The sequence below is a fragment of the Oncorhynchus masou genome, unplaced genomic scaffold, assembly GCF_036934945.1.
Source record: "Oncorhynchus masou masou isolate Uvic2021 unplaced genomic scaffold, UVic_Omas_1.1 unplaced_scaffold_2175, whole genome shotgun sequence".
Lineage (NCBI taxonomy): Eukaryota > Metazoa > Chordata > Actinopteri > Salmoniformes > Salmonidae > Oncorhynchus > Oncorhynchus masou.
The window spans coordinates 44,289-58,218 of NW_027016832.1; positions in this window are offsets into that span (position 1 = coordinate 44,289).

The following is a 13,930-nucleotide window of genomic DNA, read 5'->3' on the forward strand; positions in this document are numbered from 1 at the left end:
AGAGATACTCAGAAAGTAGAAGAGATACTCAGAAGGTAGAAGAGATACCCAGAAGGTAGAAGAGATACTCAGAAGGTAGAAGAGATACTCAGAAGGTAGAAGAGATACTCAGAAGATAGAAAGTAGAAGAGATACCCAGAAGGTAGAAGAGATACTCCGAATGTAGAAGAGATACCCCGAATGTAGAAGAGATACTCAGAAGGTAGAAGAGATACTCAGAAGATAGAAAGTAGAAGAGATACTCAGAAGGTAGAAGAGATACTCAGAAAGTAGAAGAGATACCCAGAAGATAGAAGAGATACTCAGTCAGAGGTGTAGATGACTAGACAGAACAGGCCTGATGCTCCAGTATCACAGGCCATGGATCAAAAGGAATGTCGGCACACAGCATATTGTTTTATCAGATTAAGGGGGGGACTCAACTCCAATGAATGGGAATAACTAACATGACATCAGTCCCACAGGGTCATTCTTGAGCTGCGGTAATATATATATATTTTTTTTTTACTAGAATAAATGCATTTTCTGAACCCCCCACAAAATTAAGAACATATTAAACCTTCAAGAAAACACGTGGTTTCTCACCTCGGGATTTAAAGCCCTTTTTTATTGTCCATGTTTGTCTGATATGGACAGCATTTACCTTTAACTCCGTCACAGACAACATGAATATGATTATAAAATATACTTGTTATAAAATCAACATGTACCTAATGCCCAAATAAATACAATTATTAGAAATATAAAATCTCAGAAATGTTTGCTTTTATTAAAACCCTGAAATAGACATATTGTGTGTGTCATCGGGCTCATCATTTAAAAAAAAAAAAAAACAAGCTTTCAATTCAGCATTGTAACATGAATCTAATCCTCTCGGGATTGGTCCTTAACATTTCAGACTGAGCTCTGAAAACATAAAATTCATATTTATTAGTTTCCACCATTTTATTGAACAAATATTGTCATGTGACATGGTTGAATACTGTACCGGCGTAGAAGAGACATATCGGCTTTCATATAAACTAGTTTACTATCACAATTCCTCCAAGATTTATTTGCATTACATTGTCTGCAACTACAGTGCCTTGCGAAAGTATTCGGCCCCCTTGAACTTTGCGACCTTTTGCCACATTTCAGGCTTCAAACATAAAGATATTAAAACTGTATTTTTTGTGAAGAATCAACAACAAGTGGGACACAATCATGAAGTGGAACGACATTTATTGGATATTTCAAACTTTTTTAACATATCAAAAACTGAAAATTGAATAATTTTGCACCAATTTTTCAGTTTTTGAGTTGTTAAAAAAGTTTGAAATATCCAATAAATGTCGTTCCACTTCATGATTGTGTCCCACAGAGTTACTAACTCCTCTCCTCTACCAGGGGGCCAGAGTTACTAACTCCCCTCTCCCCTCTTCTACCAGGGGGCCACAGAGTTACTAACTCCTCTCCTCTACCAGGGGGCCAGAGTTACTAACTCCCCTCTCCCCTCCTCTACCAGGGGGCCACAGAGTTACTAACTCCCCTCCTCTACCAGGGGGCCAGAGTTACTAACTCCCCTCCTCTACCAGGGGGCCAGAGTTACTAACTCCCCTCCTCTACCAGGGGGCCAGAGTTACTAACTCCCCTCCTCTACCAGGGGGCCAGAGTTACTAACTCCCCTCCTCTACCAGGGGGCCAGAGTTACTAACTCCCCTCCTCTACCAGGGGGCCAGAGTTACTAACTCCCCTCCTCTACCAGGGGGCCAGAGTTACTAACTCCCCTCCTCTACCAGGGGGCCCAGAGTTACTAACTCCCCTCCTCTACCAGGGGGCCAGAGTTACTAACTCCCCTCCTCTACCAGGGGGCCAGAGTTACTAACTCCCCTCCTCTACCAGGGGGCCAGAGTAACTAACTCCCCTCCTCTACCAGGGGGCCAGAGTTACTAACTCCCCTCCTCTACCAGGGGGCCAGAGTTACTAACTCCCCTCCTCTACCAGGGGGCCAGAGTTACTAACTCCCCTCCTCTACCAGGGGGCCAGAGTTACTAACTCCCCTCCTCTACCAGGGGGCCAGAGTTACTAACTCCCCTCCTCTACCAGGGGGCACAGAGTTACTAACTCCCCTCCTCTACCAGGGGGCCACAGAGTTACTAACTCCCTCCTCTACCAGGGGGCCCAGAGTTACTAACTCCCCTCCTCTACCAGGGGGCCAGAGTAACTAACTCCCCTCCTCTACCAGGGGGCCAGAGTTACTAACTCCCCTCCTCTACCAGGGGGCCAGAGTTACTAACTCCCCTCCTCTACCAGGGGGCCAGAGTTACTAACTCCCCTCCTCTACCAGGGGGCCAGAGTTACTAACTCCCCTCCTCTACCAGGGGGCCAGAGTTACTAACTCCCCTCCTCTACCAGGGGGCCACAGAGTTACTAACTCCCCTCCTCTACCAGGGGGCCACAGAGTTACTAACTCCCCTCCTCTACCAGGGGGCCAGAGTTACTAACTCCCCTCCTCTACCAGGGGCCACAGAGTTACTAACTCCCCTCCTCTACCAGGGGGCCACAGAGTTACTAACTCCCCTCCTCTACCAGGGGGCCACAGAGTTACTAACTCCCCTCCTCTACCAGGGGGCCACAGAGTTACTAACTCCCCTCCTCTACCAGGGGCCACAGAGTTACTAACTCCCCTCCTCTACCAGGGGGCCACAGAGTTACTAACTCCCCTCCTCTACCAGGGGGCCAGAGTTACTAACCTCCCTCCTCTACCAGGGGCTACAGAGTTACTAACTCCCCTCCTCTACCAGGGGGCCAGAGTTACTAACTCCCCTCCTCTACCAGGGGGCCAGAGTTACTAACTCCCCTCCTCTACCAGGGGGCCAGAGTTACTAACTCCCCTCCTCTACCAGGGGGCACAGAGTTACTAACTCCCCTCCTCTACCAGGGGGCCAGAGTTACTAACTCCCCTCCTCTACCAGGGGGCCAGAATTACTAACTCCCCTCCTCTACCAGGGGGCCACAGAGCTACTAACTCCCCTCCTCTACCAGGGGGCCACAGAGTTACTAACTCCCCTCCTCTACCAGGGGGCCACAGAGTTACTAACTCCCCTCCTCTACCAGGGGGCCACAGAGTTACTAACTCCCCTCCTCTACCAGGGGGCCACAGAGTTACTAACTCCCCTCCTCTACCAGGGGGCCACAGAGTTACTAACTCCCCTCCTCTACCAGGGGGCCACAGAGTTACTAACTCCCCTCCTCTACCAGGGGGCCACAGAGTTACTAACTCCCCTCCTCTACCAGGGGGCACAGAGTTACTAACTCCCCTCCTCTACCAGGGGGCCAGAGTTACTAACCTCCCTCCTCTACCAGGGGCTACAGAGTTACTAACTCCCCTCCTCTACCAGGGGGCCAGAGTTACTAACTCCCCTCCTCTACCAGGGGTTACAGAGTTACTAACTCCCCTCCTCTACCAGGGGACCAGAGTTACTAACTCCCCTCCTCTACCAGGGGGCCAGAGTTACTAACTCCCCTCCTCTACCAGGGGCCAGAGTTACTAACTCCCCTCCTCTACCAGGGGGCCAGAGTTACTAACCTCCCTCCTCTACCAGGGGCCACAGAGTTACTAACTCCCTCCTCTACCAGGGGGCCAGAGTTACTAACTCCCCTCCTCTACCAGGGGGCCACAGAGTTACTAACTCCCCTCCTCTACCAGGGGGCCAGAGTTACTAACTCCCCTCCTCTACCAGGGGTTACAGAGTTACTAACTCCCCTCCTCTACCAGGGGACCAGAGTTACTAACTCCCCTCCTCTACCAGGGGGCCAGAGTTAATAACTCCCCTCCTCTACCAGGGGCCACAGAGTTACTAACTCCCCTCCTCTACCAGGGGGCCAGAGTTACTCACCCCTGTACTCTACTACCAGGGGGCCACAGAGTTACTAACTCCCCTCCTCTACCAGGGGGCCACAGAGTTACTCACCCCTGTACTCTACTACCAGGGGCCACAGAGTTACTCACCCCTGTACTCTACTACCAGGGGCCCTCTCTCCTCTCCTATTTCTGTCCATGTGCTGCCCTTGACAGGTTTCTTTTGTCCTGTACACCTTGTATAACCTGAGAATACATCCATGTTACGTTATGATGACCTGGGGTATGCTGGGCTGGCAAACGTGGCATGTGATGAATGACTTGTGTTTCTGCTGGGCTGTTCACGGTTGAGCAGAGGCGTTGTGTGAGCTCATCGGAGCAGAAACAAGACCTTTGATCAACAGAGAAGGAATGAAGACATCACACAGATCTCTAGAGAGAGTCACTTGGCCGGGTGTCAGTGACTGACTGGGCGCATTAGAGATTACTTTTTTGAAGACTTTGACTAACGTTGGTCACCGCCTTTCACAGAGTGTTGCATTATGGGTATAGAAATTGTCCGACTTGCGACTACTTGTTGATTGCATGAACTTTAAAAATAATAATGTGATCAAAAGGTCATGTTGATGAAGTCTCCTTCAGGTCTCTCTGCAGTAGATACTCACCCACTGTACCATGCCGTCCTCTGCTGCATTGTGGGAGGAACTATGTATCAACCAATCGTTAGGGTGTTTTTGTTTGACCCACGCAAACGTGGCCAAAGAAGTGACTGAAACAGGAAGTGACTTTTCATCGATTCCAAAGCTACAGGTGATACAATTTAAGTTGCTAGAGATTCTCTCTAACCAATTCATTGTACACACGCTACATTGTCAGTTTGTGAGTGTGTGATATGGGGGGGGGGGGGTATAGAAAAGTTGAATTCCCACGTTTATACAGAAAACCGTTTATAACCGTTTATTGCTGTTTGGAAAACCCCCCAGTGTTTTTGGGCTGTTGCAGATGCACTTCCCCTGACTTCACTGTGGACTACAGTTGGATTCGTTAGGCTTACTGCTCAAACACACCCACTGACGCTGTTTGGACTGACTGGCTGTGAGGCGCTGACTGACTGACTGGCTGTGAGGCGCTGACTGACTGACTGACTAGTTGTGAGGTGCTGACTGACTGACTGACTGACTAGTTGTGAGGTGCTGACTGACTGACTGACTGACTAGTTGTGAGGTGCTGACTGACTGACTGACTGACTAGTTGTGAGGAGCTGACTGACTGACTAGTTGTGAGGTGCTGACTGACTGACTAGTTGTGAGGCGCTGACTGACTGACTAGTTGTGAGGTGCTGACTGACTGACTAGTTGTGAGGTGCTGACTGACTGACTAGTTGTGAGGCGCTGACTGACTGACTGACTAGTTGTGAGGTGCTGACTGACTGACTGACTGACTAGTTGTGAGGTGCTGACTGACTGACTGACTAGTTGTGAGGTGCTGACTGACTGACTGGTTGTGAGGAGCTGACTGACTGACTAGTTGTGAGGTGCTGACTGACTGACTAGTTGTGAGGCGCTGACTGACTGACTAGTTGTGAGGTGCTGACTGACTGACTAGTTGTGAGGTGCTGACTGACTGACTAGTTGTGAGGCGCTGACTGACTGACTGTGGTGTTGTTGCCATGGGGAGGAAGGAGATTATGAATAGTAAAATCTGGGATTTGAAAACAACCTAGCGGTCTTTGCTGTAGTAAACGGCTAACTGAGGGTTGGGACTGGAGAAATTCACATTCATAGATCGGACGGCTAGACAGCCAGTCAGAGGATACTGCGGTTATATAAACCCTCTGGATCAGATATCCATTCACAGTCGATGCTTCATCAGCTCCATACCAGACAGCAACGTACTGCAACAGAATATAGTGTCAACACCGTCGAGTAAACGAGTCTATTCATCAAGGAAGCGTACAGGAGGTACTGGTTAGACAGACCGTTGGTCAGTGAATTGAAACCGTGGGCAAATATAATATTATTTAGATGTCTGAAATCAAAAATGTTCAAAATGTTTGGTCCTTGTAAAGACTTGGAGTATAACGTGAACTGAGTATCAGAATGGCAGCATATTCCCTAGTACACTGAGTGAACATTAACAACCGTGTTGACTCGAACGCTTCCCGCAACTTGGCTGGATCCAGGGATTTAAAAACATAAAATAAAAAGGTGTCATTGTACGCTGCTCAATCATGTTTTCTTTAAAAAAAAAAGCAATTTTTACTGACGGTGGGAGTTCATTAATGCTGTTGCTGAAACCTCACTTAACTGGTAAACAAAAATACGAGCTGTGTGAAAAGATTAAGCAAATCCCAATGTCAAGTACAACAACAGCAAGAAAGAGTGAAATACTAACAGTCTGACGAAGCTATACGGAGTGCACCGTGCATAGCATTATGCTTTTGATGAATCTACTGATGTGCGTGATAATGCCCAGCTTCTGGTGTTAGATTTTACCCCCACAGAGAAGAAGGAATTCTGTTTAGACCCGTTTGGTGTAACACAACTCGAGACACATACAAGAGGAAAAGGACGTATACACAAAGCCATAAAGGAGACGCCGAGAAAGAGGGGGACCTAAAAACAAGTGGTCCCTATCACCTCACACGGGGCCAGGACAGGAAGAGAGAGAGGAGCTGAGGCACGGGGCCAGGACAGGAAGAGAGAGAGGAGCTGTGGCACGGGGCCCCTGCCAGGACAGGAAGAGAGAGAGGAGCTGTGGCACGGGGCCCCTGCCAGGACAGGAAGAGAGGAGCTGTGGCACGGGGCCAGGACAGGAAGAGAGAGAGGAGCTGTGGCACGGGGCCCCTGCCAGGACAGGAAGAGAGGAGCTGTGGCACGGGGCCAGGACAGGAAGAGAGAGAGGAGCTGTGGCACGGGGCCCCTGCCAGGACAGAAAGAGAGAGAGGAGCTGTGGCTGAAGGAGGACGTCCCTGATCTCACAGCTTACCATCATTCATCAGTCCGTCATCGTGCACCAATCTGTCAGAAGACTATGTTGAAGTGATGAATACAATGATGAAACTCATCAACTTCCTCCGGGCGTCCTCATCAGCATCGTCCTGCTGAGAGAATTTCTGAAAGAAGTTGAGGCAAATGGCCTACAGCTGTACAACAACGTGAGATGTGGCTCAGTACAGGCAGGGTGTTGGAACGCTTTTGGTCCATTCGAAAGGAAATAACAGCTTTCCTTGTACAGCTCAAGAGTCAGAACACAGTTTTCACTTAGAATTTATTTTATTTTTTAAATGCAAGACGAGAGCAAAATTGATATTTTTTGGGTCGAAATCACACCTTAAATGAGCTCAACGTGAAACTACAGGGCAAGAACGATTCAGTTTGTGAGCTCAACGTGAAACTACAGGGCAAGAACGATTCAGTTTGTGATTTGATAACATCTGTCCGACTCCTCCCAGAGGAAACTGGAAGTGTTCAAGGAGACGGAGCACACTTCCCAAAAGGAACAGATTCAGGGTGAGAGAGATGTTTCTCCTCATGTTGACTTGATAGATGAGCTGATTGGAAACGTCAGAAAATCGCTTTGACAGCTTCAGCCTTGGACAGCAGATCCTTCTTCTAATTGAGAATCCAATCCTCATCACAGATGTCAGAGGATTTTCAAAGGAGGTGACACAGACCTTCAAGTGGGCACGTGGTGGATCTCTACAGATGGAACTGATTGATCTGCAAGCAAATGTTGCACTGAGAGCACTTTCAACAACTGACTGACCTTGATGACTTCCTGGCTGCAGGCTGTGTCTGAGACTGTGTTCTCCTGGTCTAACCAGCTAACTGATCACGACCCTATCAGGCTGTGTCAGACTGTGTTCTCCTGGTCTAACCAGCTAACTGATCATGACCCTATCAGGCTGTGTCAGACTGTGTTCTCCTGGTCTAACCAGCTAACTGATCATGACCCTATCAGGCTGTGTCAGACTGTGTTCTCCTGGTCTAACCAACTAACTGATCATGACCCTATCAGGCTGTGTTCTCCTGGTCTAACCAGCTAACTGATCATGACCCTATCAGGCTGTGTCAGACTGTGTTCTCCTGGTCTAACCAACTAACTGATCATGACCCTATCAGGCTGTGTCAGACTGTGTTCTCCTGGTCTAACCAACTAACTGATCATGACCCTATCAGGCTGTGTCAGACTGTGTTCTCCTGGTCTAACCAACTAACTGATCATGACCCTATCAGGCTGTGTCAGACTGTGTTCTCCTGGTCTAACCAACTAACTGATCATGACCCTATCAGGCTGTGTCAGACTGTGTTCTCCTGGTCTAACCAGCTAACTGATCATGACCCTATCAGGCTGTGTTCTCCTGGTCTAACCAACTAACTGATCATGACCCTATCAGGCTGTGTTTGAGACTGTGTTCTCCTGGTCTAACCAGCTAACTGATCATGACCCTATCAGGCTGTGTCAGACTGTGTTCTCCTGGTCTAACCAGCTAACTGATCATGACCCTATCAGGCTGTGTCAGACTGTGTTCTCCTGGTCTAACCAACTAACTGATCATGACCAGGCTGTATCAGGCTCAGGTGTCAGACTGTGTTCTCCTGGTCTAACCAACTAACTGATCATGACCCTATCAGGCTGTGTCAGACTGTGTTCTCCTGGTCTAACCAGCTAACTGATCATGACCCTATCAGGCTGTGTCAGACTGTGTTCTCCTGGTCTAACCAACTAACTGATCATGACCCTATCAGGCTGTGTCAGACTGTGTTCTCCTGGTCTAACCAGCTAACTGATCATGACCCTATCAGACTGTGTTCTCCTGGTCTAACCAGCTAACTGATCATGACCCTATCAGGCTGTGTCAGACTGTGTTCTCCTGGTCTAACCAGCTAACTGATCATGACCCTATCAGGCTGTGTCAGACTGTGTTCTCCTGGTCTAACCAACTAACTGATCATGACCCTATCAGGCTGTGTTCCCTGGTCTAACCAACTAACTGATCATGACCCTATCAGGCTGTGTAACCAGCTAACTGATCATGTTCTCAGACTGTGTCCTAACCAACTAACTGATCATGACCCTATCAGGACTGTGTTCTCCTGGGTCTAACCAGCTAACTGATCATGACCCTATCAGGCTGTGTTCTCCTGGTCTAACCAACTAACTGATCATGACCCTATCAGGCTGTGTTCTCCTGGTCTAACCAGCTAACTGATCATGACCCTATCAGGCTGTGTCAGACTGTGTTCTCCTGGTCTAACCAGCTAACTGATCATGACCCTATCAGGCTGTGTTCTCCTGGTCTAACCAGCTAACTGATCATGACCCTATCAGGCTGTGTCAGACTGTGTTCTCCTGGTCTAACCAACTAACTGATCATGACCCTATCAGGCTGTGTCAGACTGTGTTCTCCTGGTCTAACCAGCTAACTGATCATGACCCTATCAGGCTGTGTCAGACTGTGTTCTCCTGGTCTAACCAGCTAACTGATCATGACCCTATCAGGCTGTGTCAGACTGTGTTCTCCTGGTCTAACCAGCTAACTGATCATGACCCTATCAGGCTGTGTCAGACTGTGTTCTCCTGGTCTAACCAACTAACTGATCATGACCCTATCAGGCTGTGTTCTCCTGGTCTAACCAGCTAACTGATCATGACCCTATCAGGCTGTGTCAGACTGTGTTCTCCTGGTCTAACCAACTAACTGATCATGACCCTATCAGGCTGTGTCAGACTGTGTTCTCCTGGTCTAACCAGCTAACTGATCATGACCCTATCAGGCTGTGTCAGACTGTGTTCTCCTGGTCTAACCAGCTAACTGATCATGACCCTATCAGGCTGTGTCAGACTGTGTTCTCCTGGTCTAACCAGCTAACTGATCATGACCCTATCAGGCTGTGTCAGACTGTGTTCTCCTGGTCTAACCAGCTAACTGATCATGACCCTATCAGGCTGTGTCAGACTGTGTTCTCCTGGTCTAACCAGCTAACTGATCATGACCCTATCAGGCTGTGTCAGACTGTGTTCTCCTGGTCTAACCAACTAACTGATCATGACCCTATCAGGCTGTGTCAGACTGTGTTCTCCTGGTCTAACCAACTAACTGATCACGACCCTATCAGGCTGTGTCAGACTGTGTTCTCCTGGTCTAACCAACTAACTGATCATGACCCTATCAGGCTGTGTCAGACTGTGTTCTCCTGGTCTAACCAACTAACTGATCATGACCCTATCAGGCTGTGTCAGACTGTGTTCTCCTGGTCTAACCAACTAACAGATCATGACCCTATCAGGCTGTGTCAGACTGTGTTCTCCTGGTCTAACCAACTAACTGATCATGACCCTATCAGGCTGTGTCAGACTGTGTTCTCCTGGTCTAACCAGCTAACTGATCATGACCCTATCAGGCTGTGTTTGAGACTGTGTTCTCCTGGTCTAACCAACTAACTGATCATGACCCTATCAGGCTGTGTCAGACTGTGTTCTCCTGGTCTAACCAGCTAAATCTGATCAGGCTCAGACTGTGTTCTCCTGACTAACCATGACCCTATCAGGCTGTGTCAGACTGTGTTCTCCTGGTAACTAACCAGCTAACTGATCATGACCCTATCAGGCTGTGTCAGACTGTGTTCTCCTGGTCTAACCAACTAACTGATCATGACCCTATCAGGCTGTGTTCTCCTGGTCTAACCAACTAACTGATCATGACCCTATCAGGCTGTGTCAGACTGTGTTCTCCTGGTCTAACCAGCTAACTGATCATGACCCTATCAGGCTGTGTCAGACTGTGTTCTCCTGGTCTAACCAGCTAACTGATCATGACCCTATCAGGCTGTGTCAGACTGTGTTCTCCTGGTCTAACCAACTAACTGATCATGACCCTATCAGGCTGTGTTCCCTGGTCTAACCAACTAACTGATCATGACCCTATCAGGCTGTGTTCCCTGGTCTAACCAGCTAACTGATCATGACCCTATCTGGCTGTGTCAGACTGTGTTCTCCTGGTCTAACCAACTAACTGATCATGACCCTATCAGGCTGTGTCAGACTGTGTTCTCCTGGTCTAACCAACTAACTGATCATGACCCTATCAGGCTGTGTCAGACTGTGTTCTCCTGGTCTAACCAACTAACTGATCATGACCCTATCAGGCTGTGTTCTCCTGGTCTAACCAGCTAACTGATCATGACCCTATCAGGCTGTGTCAGACTGTGTTCTCCCTGGTCTAACCAACTAACTGATCATGACCCTATCAGGCTGTGTTCCCTGGTCTAACCAGCTAACTGATCATGACCCTATCAGGCTGTGTCAGACTGTGTTCTCCTGGTCTAACTCTGGTCTAACCAGCTAACTGATCATGACCCTATCAGGCTGTGTCAGACTGTGTTCTCCTGGTCTAACCAACTAACTGATCATGACCCTATCAGGCTGTGTCAGACTGTGTTCTCCTGGTCTAACCAACTAACTGATCATGACCCTATCAGGCTGTGTTCTCCTGGTCTAACCAGCTAACTGATCATGACCCTATCAGGCTGTGTCAGACTGTGTTCTCCTGGTCTAACCAACTAACTGATCATGACCCTATCAGGCTGTGTTCTCCTGGTCTAACCAACTAACTGATCATGACCCTATCAGGCTGTGTCAGACTGTGTTCTCCTGGTCTAACCAACTAACTGATCATGACCCTATCAGGCTGTGTTCTCCTGGTCTAACCAACTAACTGATCATGACCCTATCAGGCTGTGTCAGACTGTGTTCTCCTGGTCTAACCAACTAACTGATCATGACCTCTATCAGGCTGTGTCAGACATGACCCTATCAGGCTGTGTCAGACTGTGTTCTGGTCTAACCAACTAACTGATCATGACCCTATCAGGTGTGTCTCCTGGTCTAACCAGCTAACTGATCATGACCCTATCAGGCTGTGTTCTCCTGGTCTAACCAACTAACTGATCATGACCCTATCAGGCTGTGTCAGACTGTGTTCTCCTGGTCTAACCAGCTAACTGATCATGACCCTATCAGGCTGTGTTCTCCTGGTCTAACCAACTAACTGATCATGACCCTATCAGGCTGTGTTCTCCTGGTCTAACCAACTAACTGATCATGACCCTATCAGGCTGTGTCAGACTGTGTTCTCCTGGTCTAACCAGCTAACTGATCATGACCCTATCAGGCTGTGTTTGAGACTGTGTTCTCCTGGTCTAACCAGCTAACTGATCATGACCCTATCAGGCTGTGTCAGACTGTGTTCTCCTGGTCTAACCAACTAACTGATCATGACCCTATCAGGCTGTGTTCTCCTGGTCTAACCAACTAACTGATCATGACCCTATCAGGCTGTGTCAGACTGTGTTCTCCTGGTCTAACCAGCTAACTGATCATGACCCTATCAGGCTGTGTTCTCCTGGTCTAACCAGCTAACTGATCATGACCCTATCAGGCTGTGTCAGACTGTGTTCTCCTGGTCTAACCAGCTAACTGATCATGACCCTATCAGGCTGTGTTCTCCTGGTCTAACCAACTAACTGATCATGACCCTATCAGGCTGTGTCAGACTGTGTTCTCCTGGTCTAACCAACTAACTGATCATGACCCTATCAGGCTGTGTTCTCCTGGTCTAACCAACTAACTGATCATGACCCTATCAGGCTGTGTTCTCCTGGTCTAACCAACTAACTGATCATGACCCTATCAGGCTGTGTCAGCTGTGTTCTCCTGGTCTAACCAACTAACTGATCATGACCCTATCAGGCTGTGTCAGACTGTGTTCTCCTGGTCTAACCAACTAACTGATCATGACCCTATCAGGCTGTGTTCTCCTGGTCTAACCAACTAACTGATCATGACCCTATCAGGCTGTGTTCTCCTGGTCTAACCAACTAACTGATCATGACCCTATCAGGCTGTGTCAGACTGTGTTCTCCTGGTCTAACCAACTAACTGATCATGACCCTATCAGGCTGTGTTCTCCTGGTCTAACCAACTAACTGATCATGACCCTATCAGGCTGTGTCAGTGTTCTCCTGGTCTAACCAGCTAACTGATCATGACCCTCATCAGGCTGTGTCAGACTGTGTTCTCCTGGTCTAACCAACTAACTGATCATGACCCTATCAGGCTGTGTCAGACTGTGTTCTCCTGGTCTAACCAGCTAACTGATCATGACCCTATCAGGCTGTGTCAGACTGTGTTCTCCTGGTCTAACCAGCTAACTGATCATGACCCTATCAGGCTGTGTCAGACTGTGTTCTCCTGGTCTAACCAACTAACTGATCATGACCCTATCAGGCTGTGTCAGACTGTGTTCTCCTGGTCTAACCAGCTAACAGATCATGACCCTATCAGGCTGTGTCAGACTGTGTTCTCCTGGTCTAACCAACTAACTGATCATGACCCTATCAGGCTGTGTCTGACTGTGTTCTCCTGGTCTAACCAACTAACTGATCATGACCCTATCAGGCTGTGTGAGACTGTTCCCTGGTCTAACAGTAGCAGTACACACCTCGACCATGTTTGGCTCCACATACAGCTGTGAGTCTTCTATCTCCACTATGAACATCATGAACAGATAAGTACCGTTCTCGACTCACCAATCAGCACCTACACATGTGTATAAGAATGACACTGACTCCAGCCAAGGTTCAAACGACTGGCAGGGTGAGAAACAGCCCATTTCTCTCACTAAAGAAGAGAGATGGAGAAGTGAAGTGGGAGAGAGTAGGAAAGATAAACATTAAACGTGGTTTCTTATTTGTTTCAAAAATCAAAGCACTTTCTTCAGAAACAGGCAACTTTTGTTATTTTTCTTTGTGACGATGCAGTCTTGTTCTGCTTGGAATGAGAACATTTGTGACGATGCAGTCTTGTTCTGCTTGGAATGAGAACATTTGTGACGATGCAGTCTTGTTCTGCTTGGAATGAGAACATTTGTGACGATGCAGTCTTGTTCTGCTTGGAATGAGAACATTTGAATGAACGATGCAGTCTTGTTCTGCTTGGAATGAGAACATTTGTGACGATGCAGTCTTGTTCTGCTTGGAATGAGAACATTTGTGACGATGCAGTCTTGTTCTGCTTGGAATGAGA